Source organism: Hyposmocoma kahamanoa, unplaced genomic scaffold (genome assembly GCF_003589595.1).
Source record: "Hyposmocoma kahamanoa isolate Upper Pololo Valley unplaced genomic scaffold, ASM358959v1 64, whole genome shotgun sequence".
NCBI lineage: Eukaryota > Metazoa > Arthropoda > Insecta > Lepidoptera > Cosmopterigidae > Hyposmocoma > Hyposmocoma kahamanoa.
In genome coordinates this window covers 18,273,247-18,287,213 of record NW_020653852.1, presented here as the reverse complement: position 1 = coordinate 18,287,213, position 13,967 = coordinate 18,273,247, and the positions used below count along the sequence as shown (strand labels likewise).

General features: G+C 36.9%; 1 protein-coding gene across 1 annotated transcript in view; it reads right to left on the bottom strand.

Moving 5' to 3' along the window:
- Window positions 1–11,726, bottom strand: part of LOC113230928 — a 39,838-nt gene extending 28,112 nt beyond the window's left edge. The window contains exon 1 of the mRNA XM_026465038.1: window positions 11,482–11,726. The gene's annotated coding sequence lies outside the window, so the exon portion shown is untranslated. The remainder of the gene's footprint in view (window positions 1–11,481) is intronic.
- Window positions 11,727–13,967: the final 2,241 nt, after the last annotated feature.

Below are 13,967 nucleotides of genomic sequence, written 5' to 3'. Positions count from 1 at the left end.
TCTGAGATAAAGCCAGTACCGCTCAACCTAAGCAAAATAAAACAACCGTATTAGTATGGGAAAAAATTAAATTCGTGCTGAGGTAGAATAGACTCCAGTGCGACTGCTTCCATCGTAGACCGTCTTTGCTCCAGGGCTAGGTAGAGTTCAAGGTCCATTTACTTTAAAAAAAAGTTGTTGCTTTTCAATCTTTTTAAAGACTATTAGCATGCGATGAATGATGTTTAGCTTTTAGTTTATATATATATGTAAATTTACTTGTAACACAAAAGGGGTTACTACGCTCAATTAGAGTGTAATAGCGCATTTAAATGCAAAGATCGACTTCAGGTCCCAGTGTTGATTAATCACGTTGTTTGCTACATTGCAAGGAAACGACTGATAATGTAGTAGAATGACTAATACTCCAGGGGAATGGCTAATAAGGTACAGGATGGACTAATAATTTAGGAGACTGAGTTTTTTTTGTAATTCTGTACGAATTTATCTAAGTAGTTTATATTTAATTTAAATTAGTCTCTGTTCTGGTTTATCTGTGTTTTATTTCCATAAAACATGATTTATGTGTAGAATATTAGTTCAGTAAAAATGTGTCGTGTTCTCGTTTATAAATGTATTTTTTTTTATATATATTTTTTGTTTTACCAAGAGACGATACGAACAAGTCTTGCGCCTGGTTGTAAGCAACAGGCCTGTCCATAACAGTTGCAGTGCCACTCAAAACTTTAAATCGTAAAGATCTAAGGGGCACTGGCGTTGCGCTCGTCACCTCGAGACAGAAGTATATATGGGACTTCCCATGTACCTATAATTTCACTAGCACCCTTACCCTTCACAACCGGAATACAGTAATGTTTCCATACTGCTTGGCAGCAGTAATAGGTAAGGTGGCAGTGCTTCCCTGGACGAACTCTGTCACAAGGAACTCTACTGCTACTAAATAATAATGTGTGTCTGTCAGATGATGGACTGTGTTTAACAGTAAAGTTAGGTAATTTTAGAATAAGACTGCTATTTTACTACCCAATATAGCTTCTCAACATAGTATAAGTAGACAAGTATGGTAACTCTATCTAAACCGCGCTGCGCGCCGGCAAGGCCGCACACACACACATTCACATTATTTCGCGATGCACTCGCGTCAGAGATACGCAGTGGGTAAAATTAACGATTAACCCGCCCGGGTTTATTAGCTCGCAATGCCGAATTTTAACGCATTTCTGATAAAAAAAAAATGGACAGAAACGGCAAATACAGAATTTGGTATAATTATTTATTACAAATTTCGATGCAAAAACAAATTTTTTATACGAAAAAGAGGCAATTCCACGCCATATAGTAATCAATGAATATTATCCTCAATTATAATATACTATATTTTTCCAAAATGACTCATTCAACACCTTCACTGATAAGTGGAATCAGCGAAAGTCATTTGAGGTTGTATAGACTCTTAAATAGAAGCGTTATAATATTACACATAAACACAATTTGTTTCAGGTAGTAGTTGTTTTATTTTTTATGACCTTCTATTCTAGTCATAGAAGCACTTTTGACGTACGATCACATGTGGGTTTATTATGCCCAGCGTATGAAACAAACAACTACAGAGTGAGCATTTGCGCAAATACATATACAAAAGTCGTAAAAGTAAGTTTCCACTTGTCCACTGACTATGGCGCTGTAGTTTATTAGCTATTTTTAGGCTCGCACCTGTAACAATAACTCGCATGATCTCATTGCTGCCAGTAAATATGTTTGCTTGAAGAAAATATTTTTTTTTTACAATATCAAGTGATGTGACGAACAAGTCGTGTGCCTCATGGAAAGCTACAAGCCTGTCCATAGTTGCAGTGCCACTCAGAGCTTTAAATCGCAAAGATCTTAGGGGCACTGTCACTGCGCCCATCACGCTGAGATGTAAGTTGATAAGTCTCATGTGCCTGTAATTTCTGCAACACCCTTACCCTTCAAGACCGGAACACAGTAATGCTGACATTACTGCTTGGCGGCAGAAATGGGTAAGTGGTAGTACTTCCCTGAACGAACTCTTTCACAAGGAGCTCTACTGCTACTATATATGATGTTCTATTAACATTTGTTTTGTAATAATAAATCAATTAACTTATTTTTAATGTTTATTTTGTTAATTTCTTGTTGGAGAGTTATAGGCAGATCGTTTATAAGTTTTGGTATTTGATACTCTAGTTGCTGTTTTACGTACAGATTGTTAAAACATGGAACCTTTAAGATAAATTTAGAAGCGCTGTATATATTTTTTGTCATAGTGCCTGATAACTCGAAGATTTTTATTGAAGTAATTTTCAGCTAGTACGTGGGGCGCACTATAAGTTTCCGAAATGAATAAGAAAAAAACACTATAAATGGTCAGAAATGGTCAGTTGTTGTTTCTCAAAATATTCTCCGTTAGCGTTAATGCACTTTTTCATACCAATGTACCAATTTTGAAAACATTTATGCCACTCCTTCGCGACAATCTCTGAAACATATTTTTCATACTCTTCGACAGCCTCTTCAGGTGATAAAAATCGTTGACCGCGTAACTGGTTCTTAATTTTTGGAAATAAATAAAAGTCACAAGGCGCCAGGTCGGGACTGTACCTGTGATGGCTCATAAGGTCAACGTTGTTCACCTTCAAAAATTCATATGTCAGTCTTGCCGTGTGAGAACTGGTATTACCGTGGTGCAAGATGATACGGCGTTTACGGTAATTTTTATGGAGTTTGTCAATAACTTCCGGCAAACAAATGATCGTGTACCAATTACTATTCACGGTACAACGATTCTCCAAAGCAGCTGTAGTGACGTGTCCAGTTTTATTTCAAAAAGAAGCAATCATCCGCTTAGAGGCACTTTGCACGCGCGCCACTTTGGTTGGTTTCGGCTCATATCGAAAGACCCATACACTCGATTGCTGCTTTGTTTTGGTTGATCGTAACTATAAGTCCATGTTTCGTCACCTGTTGCTATGTCCTCACCAAATTTGACGCCCCTTCGTAGAATCTGGTAAGCATGGCATTGCACCAAGTGACGCGATCCGTTTTTTAAACCTCCGTCAAATTGTGTGAGATCCACTGAGAGATCGCACAACTTTTTCACACCCAAATGTTTGTATTTGTATTTGATCATGCCTATGCCAAAGATGCTTGAATCTCAAGGTATGTCACATGCCAGTCTGTTTTGATCATACGGCGCACAGAATCGATGTTTTTGTTGTTCACAGCAGTGGACGGGCAACCATCACGAAATTCGTCACTGAGATTCACACGACCGCGTTTGAATTCTGCAAACCAGCTATAAATAGTCGTCTTGCATGGTGCTTCATCGCCAAAAGCAGTTTCAAGCCTAGCGAAGCTCCGCTGAGTTGTTGAATTACACTTAAATCGTAGAAATTGATACTACGAAAATTTTCACGAGTTAAATCCATGGTGATGTAGACAACTGATTTCTAAAATGACGCCACAATGTAAAAACAAGTGACAGTCAGATGAAACAAACTGTATTCTACAGCCAACGAGTTTCATTTTCAAATGTTGTTACTACTTTTTAAATATTGTTTATATAGGTGGCCAGTTCCGGAAACTTATAGTGCACCCTATGTAGTAGAATCTTTACCTTTTACTCTTTACTTTACTTTAGTTTGTGATCATGTCAAGCGTGCCAGTACTCCAATCTTGGAATAAATTTCACAGACAAATTACTATCGTACCGACAACACCACGGCCATAGTACCTGTAATAAGACAAGTAGGGCAACTCACACACAATTCGCTTGGAGAGTGGGGATGTTATATTATGGTTTTAGTCGTACCATGGACCATGGAGAGCTAGTAGAGGATGACCTAGACATCTTCCGGTCCCTCCGGCCGCGTACGAATTTTGGAACTGGAGAGACGCTAATGAGGAGATTTGGTAATCGACTCCGAGTCGGCGGTTCAGTGGTGGCAACCGTTAGTCGTGCTGAGCGCGACTGGAAGTGAACGTGCCTACAGCTTCGGTACTTATCTAGAAAACAGGGAGGGTGCAAGTACAGCACTTGCACCCGGGGCGGCTCACCTAAGGCACTAGCCTTACAGAGAACCGGATGAATTCCGTGCAAACGTGCTGATCTGGGGTTAGGAACTGAACGTAGATGGTCATAATGCGCTTCTCGTATACCTTAAGGGTCGGTTTCATTCGAAAACCTCAAACCATGAATATTCTATGAAAATTCAAAGAACCTATTACAATAAAACGGCAATTTCATACTAACCCCTAATATGTTTCACAGTGAGGAGCTGCAGTGGAGAGTAGTATACTAGCACTCACATACCACATTTTCTTTCTTACGTGGTAGCAATAGAGTTCCTTTTGAAAGAGTTCGTCCAGGGAAGTACTGCCACCTTACCTATTTCTGTCGCCAAGCAATAATGTGAACATTACTGCGTTACAGGCACATGGTAATTGTCAACATAAGTCTCAGGGTGTCGGGCGCAGTGGCTGTGCCTTTCAGATCTTTGTGATGTAAAGATCTGAGTGACACTGCAACTGTTAGTGACAGGCGTGACGCTTACCACCAGGCACATGACTTGTTAGTCCCGTCACTTAGTATTATAAAAAAGAAGAAAAGAAAACTACTCTAATTTCCTAATGATAACAAACAAGTCCACTAGATTGCGCTTATCACGTAGGTTTTTACAGATAGTGCTAGCTACTCTTTTATTTTGTTTAGGATTAGCGCCATCTACCATTATTGGAAATCATAAATTTATAAGTTAGTTACATTGTATAATTTATAACACACAATACTATCTACTGACACGCATATTTTCCAAAGTTCAGATAATAATGTTAGTTAGTCATTATCAATATTTGAATAATGTTGCAAGGAAGAAAAACTGACTTATATTAAAGATCTATTATCATATTGAAGAAAAATTGATTGTTGTCCCTGACCATTTATATGATATACCTACAGCACTTCCAGGCTATTGATTTTGACGTTTTTCAAATCTACAATTTGAAGTATTTACCTGCCTCTATGGCCGTTACCATGCTAGACTGCGAGGCACAGGTCCCGGGTTCGATTTCCGGGCCGGGAGAAGTATTTGTATAGCCTACATCTATTTATCTCGTGAGTTTGGATGTAATTTGTGGTTGTCTATGTACGTGTCCCTGGCACCCGTGAAACAGGGTTTCCCTAATGCGGATAAGAGTGTGTGTGAGCGTTATTAGGAGGCATTAATTTATAAATTAGTTACATTGTACAATTAGTAACACAGATTACCATCTACTGATACGTATATTTGTCAAAGTTTAGAATATAATTATATAGGAAATGAAACTATTTTTCCGGATTTAAATCGCGTATATTTGTTTTTTCAAACAAACCGACGTTTCGGGCCCTTTACAGGTCCCGCGGTCACGGTTGACTGAGGTGGTACAGTTTTCAACCAGTTATGTCTAATATTGAAGCAAACCACCCTATTTTTTCACTATAGTTACAATAGTTATTAATTAAATACCTTATTTTTAATTTACAAAGAAAACATTCCAATTTACGCTATATTAAGTTTTACAAATTATTTTATTGAATGAATTTTTATTAAGTTCAATTTACTATTAATTATTAATAGAAGTTAGAATAAACTAAAACATATTAATTAGTACTGCAGTCTTATGTCTGTTTGGGATTTTTCATTAGAGGAAATACTGGATCCCAAACTGGTGGTGGTACGGAGAAACCATCTTCCCTGTTGAAATTATGATGTTTTTTAAGTTCAATGGCCTCTTACAGCATCCTGTGTAGAGAACGGTTTTCTTTCGCAAGGTTTGCGAAACGTCGGTTTGTTTGAAAAAACAAATATACGCGATTTAGATCCGGAAAAATAGTTTAATTTCCTACGTATAACAATCGCGAAAACCTAAGAACTCGAAATATAATTATAGCTCATAGAGCTCATTATCGATATTTGAATAAAGTTGCAAGGAAAAAAAATAAAATAAAATATTGATATTTTTACACCCGGATCGCGGATTAGTATCTCGATTATAGGAGTATGATTACGAAACAGAAATGAAATTGAAAAAGTCTACTATTTGATATAATTTTTTATACGCCGAGCGAAACCTTAAATTCTATAATGAATGGCGCGTTTGACAACCCGAGCTTTGTAACGCGAGTGCACCGCGAGATTATTCTTATGTGTGCGTCCGTACAAAGTGCGCGGCAGGTGCACACTCAAACAAGCAGCGCTGCTAAGATTGTATGGAATTACCATACTTGATTATTATACTATGTCGCTACTGTGAAAAGGAAGATCATTCACCGCAGTGAGTGGAACGAGGCCCCTGAGAGCGAAAGGGTTACAAATGAGGGGAATGAACCGAAATAGTGTTTTCTTGTTACATGATTGCGGCGGCAGAAAATAGTACCACTGACAGTCTATGTAATGCATGGTTTTTTAACCTTTTTCCAGTCATGGACCGCTCTCGAAATTTCAAAAAGCTCAAGGACCCTTTCTGTTAAGACACGCGCACTACTGTGCGCTAACTATTCATAACTCGGTAAAAAAAGGAGGAGGTTCTCAATTCGACTATTTTTATGTATACATGTATGGTCCTACGACAGACCCCTGCGGAACCCCACACACGACTTTGTGTAGAGCAAGTTAAACGGACGACTTGAGAAAGATGGCCGGCAGATTTGGCGTGCTCAAGGTAGTAGAGCTCCTTGTAAAAGGGTTCGTCCAGGAAAGTACTGCCACCTGAGCGATTTCTGCCGCCAAGCAGTAATGTGAACATTACGGCGTTTGGATTCCGAAGGGTGCTGGTGAAATTACAGGTACATAGGACTTGTCAACTCATGTCTCAGGATGTCGGGCGCAGTGGCAGTGCCCCTCAGAACTTTGGGATTTAAAGCTCAATCTGTTAGGGACTGCCGGTTCGCTTACCACCAGGCTTGTTCGTCCCGTCATACGTATTATAAAAAAAAGCGGAGACTTACGTCCAGCAGTGAATGCGTGTAAACTAATGATGATGATGCCCTTCCTTAACAAACGGTAACTAAAAGGGATAAATTATTAGATAGTATTGTTTGTTTTGTTAAAACATTAGTATCTTAAATGTGTAATACTTTATCTATCTAGGAAACAGCTTTGGGATCAGTCCATCTAATTGGGAGGTACGAAGCCACATACGGACATACATATACATATACAGGCAAAGAATTCCATTATATGATTTCACTCTTTTTGCGTCAAGGCTTTAAAAGACGAAATATATGTAGTAGTCAGTAGCAGTAGAGCTCCTTGTGAAAGGTTTCGTCCAGGGAAGTACTGACACCTTACCTATTTCTCCAAGCAGTAATGTCAGCATTACTGTGTTCCGGTTTTAAAGGGTAAGGTTGAAATTATAGGCACATGGGACTAGTCAACTGATATCTCAGGGTGACAGTCGCAGTGGCAGTCCCCTTCAAATCTTTGCGATTTAAAGCTCTGTGTGACACTGCAACTGTTATGGACAGGCGTGTAGCTTACCATCAGGCGCACGACTTGTTCGTCCCGACACTGGATATTATAAAAAAAGATAAACAAAAATCTTTGATAAATTAACAAATTACATCATAAAAGGCGCCAAAAATAATTACAGTGTAATTTAGAATTTAAATAAAAAGATTATAATACGAATAAGTGTAAAACATGTTTAGCGCCTATTGGGCTTCATTGCACTCATTTTTTTGCAGTTGTGTAAATAATCTGGTTCAGTGTACGGCGTTCTCTAGAAACCCCTTAGAGTCTCAAGGGACTTTCTCGACCCGGCACTTCAAATGATAGGTCTTTTCATTCTCACTGTACGCTGGTATACCTTTGAACATTGGTTTTTTTATCCTACTACGGAGATTACGGAAGGGTAAAAATTTGAATATTGTTTCAAATTTTTTGAAATAAATACGGGTAAACTTATTATTCTATCATCAAGATCGTAATAACGGATAAGTGAAGGAGAATAACTGCCTAATCTGGAGGTGGACTGGCCACATCCTTTCGTTAGTCATGTCCGAAAACAGCGCCCTTTCACTAAACGAAAAGGATAAAAATGTTATATACCTAATTACCTTTGAAAGAATTGGTCCAAGGAAGTGCTGCCACTGTAACTATTTCTGCCGCTGAACAGTAATTATGAGTATGTATTACCACTTTCCGGTTTTCAACGGCAGGGGTCCTGATGAAACTACACTTGTCAACTTTATGTCAAGGTGATAACATTAGTAGTGCATTCAGATCTTTACAATTTAAAGCTTTGGTAGCACTACGGTTGTATTCATCTACATATGTATCCCATGAAATAAGGATGAAAATGTAAGGAAAATGGGAATAGTACTCAATAGACAATAAGCGAAACAAAAGAAGGCCACATTACAAGTCACATTCAAAACAGTAGAGGCAGAGGAATCAACGAAAAGCATTATAAACTGAGAGACTTTTCGCAACTCTGTTATCATGTAAGGAACCATAATGTAAATTGGGAATAAATAGCTATAATAAGAGCAAAAGTATGTTGGACAATGTTTACAGAATTCATGAGACAAATGAAAGAGGAGATATTCAGAATACTGTTAGAAGCTAGCGGCACAATACGAAAGGGAATGAGTATCTCGTAGTACTGTGGGAGCATAGCCGTGGGCTTAGCGTTGTGAGAGGTATTTTTTTTATAAAAATTATTTCATAATTAAAGATTTACTGAGAGCGTTCAGTTTAATGCATTTTCTTTCTTGCTTTTTCACTAAACGAGGATAAAAGCTATAAAATATTAAGAATAATTATAAAATAAACATTACAACCTTATATTTTCCTTCTTCTTTTCTTCGAAGATTTTTCATAAACTCGTACGCATTTCCTCTCAAATTTTAGCCTCCACCACTTGTTTTGTTCACTTCTGGAACCAAGTCGTGCCAACCACTTTAGTTGTCGCTTTACTCAATTTATTATCAGGTCTTGCAGTAGTGCCCTTCCTACCTAGTACAGCAATAAGGTAAATGCACGAATCTTTGACACTGTCCCAATGTATGACACTTCTGCATTAAAAAAAAAATAAGAATACAGTTATTGATATAACCACAAAACCGTGTTAAATGTACTAGTAATGGCATATATAAATTCCGTTTAGGAGCTTTCATCGATTCATTCAATATTTTTTTAAATGTAGCTACTGTTTTTGCGAACAGGGCGATCAGGGCGAACTCTGATGTATAGCGTCTATATTTTATTTTAGAGGCCTGTCAAACATTGGTGCAAAATTTCAATTTTTAGTAGTATGGTTGACACCCACGTCAAGCACTCGTACAAATGATTAACATTTAAGACTTAATGTCGATTATTTGGTAAGGACGCAGAAGGTAGGTTTGGATTATTATGTTATTGGTAAGTTTCTATGGGTAGTTTGAGTAGTTTGACGTGGGTGTCAAAGACTGTTTTACTATGGGGACCCAATGCTTGACAGTCGTATGTTGAGATGTCAAACACTAGGACCTAACTAGTGTGAACTATTGGTTACAGGTGAGTGCAATGAGAAAATGCCACCCCAAGGGTGTTACATTATTCGGAAGATGATGTATTGAAGGCGACTGACGAAGTGCCTAAAGGGATTCCTATCGCTGAAAGAAGAAAATCTTTTTAATGTTATTTAAAACTATATATGTTATGATCATGTGACATTTAAGTTTAAACATTTATTATTAATTTTAATAAAATCATCTCCCTCGACTCAGTTTTTTGTTCTTTTATTAATTTATTCTTATAAAGCATCGAGTATATAACTCGATGTTATAAAGTAATCAACTGCCTCTGTGGCCGAACGGTTACCATGCCGAACTGCCACCCAGTGGTCTCAGGTTCGATTCCCTGATCGGAAGAAATATTTGTATGGCCTACATTTATTTCTCTCGTGAGTTTGGGTGTAATTTGTGGTTGTCTATGTGTGTGTCCATGGCACCCGTGACACAAGGTTTCCCTAGTGGGGGGCTATGTTAAGTGTGTGCGCTATTATTGAGTGTGTGCGTAATTAATTCAGTCAAATAACTATAAAATTTTTACATAACGTCCTGTCAAATACTGGTACTCTAATCTTTCTTTGCCATACTCAACTACTGGGACATCAGAGATTTTGTCTGTCATAACTGGTACAATTTTAAACTGGTACAATTTTGGTCGGAATTTTTCGGCGGAAGATTCCACGCCAATACCACAGGCCCCGTGTGAAACCACCAACAGTCGAGCGAAGACCTGCCATCTTACCTTACGTGAGAGGTGTTACAGACAAGATCGGAAGAGTCCTCAGGCGTGCATCTATCAAGACCTTTTTCAAGCCCCTGAGGAAGATTTCTCAGTTCCTGAGACCCGTGAAATGTAACATCCCCTTACAGAATGCAGGAGTTTATAAGCTTGACTGTGAGTGCGGTCTCTCTTATATTGGACAAACAAAGCGAAGTATTTGTACCCGCGTTAAAGAACATACAGTTGATGTCAAACACCGTCTCGTAAACAAGTCTGCACTCTGCGAGCATGCCATGGATAAATCTACACATTCAATGAAGTTTACAAACCACAGGTCCTTACAAAAGAAGTCCGTTATCTACCCAGGATGCTGCGAGAGGCCATTGAAATTAAAAAACATCCTAATTTCAACAGGGAAAATGGTTTCTCCGTACCACGTAGTTTGGGATCCAGTATTTCCTCTAATGAAAAATCCCAATCAGACATAAGACTGCAGTACTAATTAATATGTTTTAGTTTATTCTAACTTCTATTAATAATTAATAGTAAATTGAACTTAATAAAAATTCATTCAATAAAATAATTTGTAAAACTTAATGTAGCGTAAATTGGAATATTTTCTTTGTAAATTTAAAAATAAGGTATTTAATTAATAACTATTGTAACTATAGTGAAAAAATAGGGTGGTTTGCATCAATATTAGACATAACTGGTTGAAGACTGTACCACCTCAGTCAAAAGTGACCATGGGACCTGTAAAAGGCCCGAAACGTCGGTTTGTTTGAAAAAACAAATATACGCGATTTAAATCCGGAAAAATAGTTTCATTTTCTATAATAATACGTAGTTTTTGCATATTTTTAATATATGTGTTATTAAAAACAATGGAATTTCTTGCAACGCTGCGGAATATGAAATAGTAAAAATGGTAAAAGTGAAATCTTTAGAAAATTGAGATAGTACCGGTTGCCAGTTCACTGTCGATATGGTACTTAGAGGATGGAAAAAAGATGTGGTCGGAAAGAGAGGGCTTTTTGTGGAAGTTGCTTGGACAGTGAATTGGTACTGTCTCGCTCTGTCTGAACTTTCCGCGTGATATTTAGAATCCGTTTTAACCTCATTCATCTCTTATACTTTAAGATTACTGTAAACAACTCCTTGCAATAATTTTTAAAGATTTAATACGAAAAATAAAGTTTTTACTTACGAATTACAACAGATTCGTAGCGTGAGTGAGTTAATTGGGAAGCACTAGTGTTTGCACAGTCGGAGACACGGTATATACAACAGAATTTGAATAAGGTACGAAGAAAATTACTGTTAAATTATACGATTTGAATAGTACATTTCACCGGCACAACAAATCACAATTAACCTTAAAATAGTGATCAGCTGATTCGATGTATTACGTAGCGTAGCGAAAAAATCCTAAATCTATGGTATTACGTCTGAGGGCGTCAACAGAATTTGATAAGTAAACAGCATTGCCAACATAACTACATTACTTACGGCTGCGTTCCATGACAATACGTTCCGATTCACGCAGAGAACATCAAGAACAACTATAATAATATCGGATAGACTGCACCATAGTCTGACGTGCAACTGTCATGCTAACACTACCTGTAAATAAGTTCCATTTCTAAAAATTCCGTATTAATTAAATAGCAAGAATGTCGCCACGACCCAAATGTTTTATTTATAAAATAATATTTAAACTAACTATTTAACTAACTATTTAAAGGAACAAAGAGTTACTTGTTCGGAATGTAAAAAAGTGCAACACATAATATGTGCAAATATAACCGAACAAACCTATAAGTTAATGAATACAACCACTAACAACGGAAAATGGAAATGTAAATTGTGCAAACAAACAATAAGTAGTACATCCAAAAACAATACCAAAAAACCTATATCACCAAAACAATTGGATGTTAAACATATTAATACAACTGATGACATATTAAATGTTGCTATAAAAAGTCAAGAAAACGACATTTCCAATAAAAATACACCAAATAAAGTTACTCAACGAAATTATTCTGTAAATGTTCCGACAAATAATTCCTTTGCATCTTTAAATTCGGATGAATTTGATTTGGATGGAAATACAATATTCGATTATACTGATAAACAGAACAGAAGCTGTCCAGGTTTTGGGACAATCACTCTTGAAAAATATGAAAAATTAGAGAAAAAGATTCAAGAGCTGTCAGTAAAGTTAAAGGACACAGACAATTACTTAGGAAAATTATTAATAGAAAATGACAATATGAAAAAAGAAATTGAAAAATATAAGACAAAAATACATTATCTAACGAATATGTATAGAACACCAAGTGGTAAACAGGAAGTAGGTTGCATAGGCAACAGGAGAGATAGCTTATTGACTAAACGTATACAGTTTCAGAAACAATGTTTAGTGAAAGAAAATAAGACGGACAACGTGAGACATGAAGATATAAAAAATAATACACAACAAAGTTTGGAGAATTTGGAATCCAATGACGTAGAAATACATAATAGCATTAGTAATTGTTCGGAAACGGCACACTCAGGACTTGAAAATAAACATGACGACTACAGAATCCAAGTATGATGATACAAATACGTTACTTCAGACAAAAACATTGAAAAAAGGTGGAAAGATACAATGAGGACACATCGATTTCTTTAAGGAAAATTATTATTATTGCAGATCAGCAAGGGAAGGGTTTACAGCCTTGTCTTCAGTCTCTATTAGGTACAAGATTTACAGTGTGTTGTTTCTGGAAAAGGGGTGCAAAGATGTTAGACGTGCTAAACAGCTACAAGACAGAAATTATGTGTTTATCCAGAGACGATTATGTTATTGTAATTGGAGGTACAAATGATACCAATCCAAGTGAATTCAAGACAGCTATGTCAACTTGGTTAAATTTTGTGGACAATACTAACGTAATATTCTGTGAGGTTCCGTTTAATAAGGACTTGAATGAATTCATGTTAAATCAAGAAATTACCAAATTATGCACACAACGACAACAATGCACATTTGTAAACCTAAATTACGCTAGGCATTACATACCGAAAAAGGACAAATTTGTGTACAATATGAGTCGTTATCTATTTCGAATGAATGAATGAATGACTATTTCGAGAAATTTTACAAATTCAAAATTACCGCAGATATCAAAATTACAACTTGACTGCTCGCGAGAAGAGTACACAAACAGAAGACATTATTATATCTCCAATTAAAGGAAAAAATTCCAAGGATTTTACAAATTTAACTTGTTCTACGGGAAACGGAGGTACGGAAATTTGCTCAAGCAGCCGAAATGTATCTCTTGACAATGATCCTGATTTATTTCGTGTATAATTATATATTAATACTTCATCAGAACATTGACGGTCTCCTCAATAAGTCGGACATTTTTTCAATAACCCTTGAAGAATTAAGAGTGACAGGGACGTTCGTTGACATTTTATGCTTTACTGAACATAATATGCTGCCCAGTGACATGAATTATTTGGTTCTTAATAACTATACATTGGCTGCTGGGTATTGTCGCACAGCTAGACATGGCGGTTCTTGTATTCTAGTAAGAAACGGATTAAAATTCCAAACGTACGGAATAATCGCAAAATATAGTATACCCAGTCTGATAGAAGGCTGTGCTGTAAACATTATGGATCATAATATGACCG